This window comes from Protobothrops mucrosquamatus, unplaced genomic scaffold (genome assembly GCF_001527695.2).
Source record: "Protobothrops mucrosquamatus isolate PMUCROS unplaced genomic scaffold, P.Mucros_1.0 scaffold677, whole genome shotgun sequence".
NCBI classification, from domain to species: Eukaryota; Metazoa; Chordata; class Lepidosauria; order Squamata; family Viperidae; genus Protobothrops; species Protobothrops mucrosquamatus.
This window is the reverse complement of record NW_015386964.1, coordinates 40,814-44,080: the sequence shown is the minus strand read 5'-3', so window position 1 is coordinate 44,080 and position 3,267 is coordinate 40,814. Positions and strand designations below refer to the sequence as shown.

Below are 3,267 nucleotides of genomic sequence, written 5' to 3'. Positions count from 1 at the left end.
ACGGCAGGAGCAGCTGGGTCCGATGACGCGTAGCAGAAGCCGGATGCAAGCAATTGACACACACACTTTATAAGGGTTTCTCCCAGACTGCTGTTTTAACGCCCTGAGGATGTCAGACGGGTTCTGACGAAAGCTCGGCTCAGTAAATTTTTAAACTTTTATACTTTACTTCTCTTGGTGCTCGGTTTTATTTGTTTACATATATATATACACACATATATATATAATTATCATTGGAGAATTTTACATATGTAAAAGGCAAACATGAAATTAAATAGTGTAACATTAGGAAAAGAAAAAAATATAAGAAACAATGCAGATAGAAAAAAGGGAAATATATAAAGAAGTGACTTCTGATCTTCTTTATAGCATTTACAAACTTATTATCTCTCCTCCCTCTTTAAAATTACATGATTCCCTTCTAGCCATATTCATCCCTTTTTAATCAACAAATCCATAAATGATAAATTCATTTTTCCAGCCTTTTATAAAAGTACTTATTGTCTTACTTGTGATCAAACAGATTATTTTTTTTCCATGTCTACATGTTCCACCATCTTCACAACCTACTCCTCCATTGTGGATATTTCAGTATTTTTCCAATTTTGTGCATATAATAGTCTTTCAACAGTTACCATATATAAAATCAATCTTCCTTTCCTGTTTCATGCAAAGAAGATTGCTGGATTTCACTTGAAACAGGCAATCTTCTTTGCATGAGACAGGAAAGTAAAAGGATAATAGATTTTCCCATTCTACGGAGCTCCCAGCCTCATGACTAGGATTCATGGAGGGACAATAAAACTGGCACGTACACAGGATGTCCTGTAATAAAAACACAAGACCCTCCCAGTGACCAGTTAGAACACAGATATAACCAGGTAACAACTAAACTACATTTCCCAGAAGGCCACCCTTAAGGGGTCAGCACTCTAACCCTTAAAATGCTACTTGCTCTACACACAGTTCTTAATTCCTAAGCTAGCCATACACTCTGACCAGATGGCTACATACTGGACCAGCACACTTCCATAGGTCTTTTCTAAGTTGTTACCCATAAGTCCCAATTTAAAAAGTTCTGGTTTCATTTGAATATTGGTTTTTAAAATTCTTTGTATCATCATATGTATTTGTATCCAATTATTTTTAGTTTTTGCAAGTCCATCATGCATGGTAAACTATCCCTTCATGTTTTCCACACTTCCAGTATTGATTATAAGTATCTTTATACATCTTAGATAATTTCTCTGCTGTCATACACATTTTATAAATGTTCTCGCTTAAATTGTAATACAATGTGAATTTCAATCCTTCTAGCCACATTCCCTCCCATTGGTTCATGTGATATAACCCAAATTTCTAACCCATTTTATCACATACTTAATGCTTTTAATTATCACATGTTAAATTTAAACAATCCTTATTCCCATGAAGGGATCCATTATTTATTAAATTAATCCTAATAAACCAATATGAAATTCAGCTCTTCCTTTAATCTGTTTTAAACTTTCTTAGTTCAAGTTCTGCTGGCTCATAGTCAAGTGATCGTCCACTAGGACTCCAAGGTCCCTCTCACAGTTACTGTTTTTGAGCCAGGTCTTACCTAATGTGTACTTGTACCTTTGGTTTTTCCTGCCTAAATGTAAAACTTTGCTTTTCTCCACATTAAAGTTCATTTTGTTGGACAGGGCCCATTGTTCAAGTTTGTCAGGGTCTTTTTGGATCCTGAGTTTGTCTTCTGTGGTATTGGCTATTCCTGCCAGTTTAGTGTCATCTGCAAATTTGATGGGTTTCCTCACAAGGAGCTGCCCTCTGAAGCACAAGCTGGTAATCTCCTGGCTTCTCCTTGTCCAAGAAGCTCTGCTGGCCAAGGTTTGTCTCCTGGTCACCAGTCTCCACCACCACAGTGTCTTTGCTATTTGTTGTGTGTTAGTCCTCCATTTTTTTTCCATCCAGAAGTTCCCCATATGCTATTATTTCTTACAACTTAAAAACATATATAAAATATTTTCCCCTAGTGTTTTTCAATTCCAGAAAGTTTTTGAATTTCACAAAAAGAGTACAAGGATCAGTTGATTTTACATAATTCTACTTTATAATCTGTAGAAATCTGCAGTTTTCAAAACTTGTGATAACTGTTCTGTGAGTGAGGAAGGGAAGCCCTATTTCTCCTTTTTCTTTTTTCTGCAGTGATTAAAGTTTCTTTATTTTATTTATTTATTTGTTTGTTTGTTTGTTTGTTTGTTTGTTTGTTAAATTTATTTGCCACCTATCTCACTGTGGAGCTACTCTAGACAGCTTTTATAAGGCATTCATAAGGCATATTTATAAGACAGCCCTACTCAAACGGTGTTGTTCTAGGCTGCAGTTGTTTCTTCATTTAAAGCAAACTGCTGCAAATACTGTATAAGATTGCCATTGCTGTAGCAATGTCGTTTATAAATATGTTTTAAAAATTAAAGGCAGTTTTACTGTATATATTCACAACCAGTTTTCTTATATTAAAATTCAAATAGGGTTAGACTTTCAATTATTTATGCAATAGCTTTCTTTCTTTGGTCAACACATCTTCCTTTTTGGAAATATTCAAATAACTCAATCTAGAAACATTTTCTCATGTATTCCACATGAGAGCACATAACTTTTTAAAATTCCATTTGAATTTTTCTCAATGTATTTTGAAATTTAATGAAATAGAAAGGAAGATAAACATGATTAAAATATATACATTAAAATATTTGATATATAACACAATTTATTAAAGTTGTTATATAAATATTTAATATTTAAATGCTATTCAATATTTAGAACACAAAAATCTGTTGCAAAATGGTTGTGGCCTGGAAGGTTTTTTTTTAACCAATCTTAAATTGCCATGAGCATGGGAGAGAAGTGTCTTGAAAGTGCATTGCCAGGTATGTGCTTTTAGTATGCAATTGCATTAAAAGTTAAGTCCAAGTCTGTTTTTATCCAAAGAGTGTTGAACAAGCCATCAGTACTACTAAATCACAATTGCTGGCCCACAAAGGTTCAGCATTTATGTGTGCACCAGGCCATAATATTGCACTACATAAACTACAGCATGGTGCTGCAGCTATGTCCTTTCACCAAGAAATGGCCTAGATGTCTGCTATCCAACACTCTTCTGCCCCTGAAAGGCTTACTCCCTTCCCTTGTCACTGTTTTTTTTTTAATTGAAAAATTTTAAAAGTTTTACAATATAACTCCCCTTCTCCCCAAAACCCACCCTTCCCCACCCCCCTCCCT

General features: G+C 34.6%; 1 protein-coding gene across 1 annotated transcript in view; it reads left to right on the top strand.

Moving 5' to 3' along the window:
* Positions 1–3,267, top strand: part of LOC107289341 (calsequestrin-2) — a 63,485-nt gene that overhangs the window by 49,076 nt on the left and 11,142 nt on the right. The gene's annotated exons all lie outside the window — the stretch shown is intronic.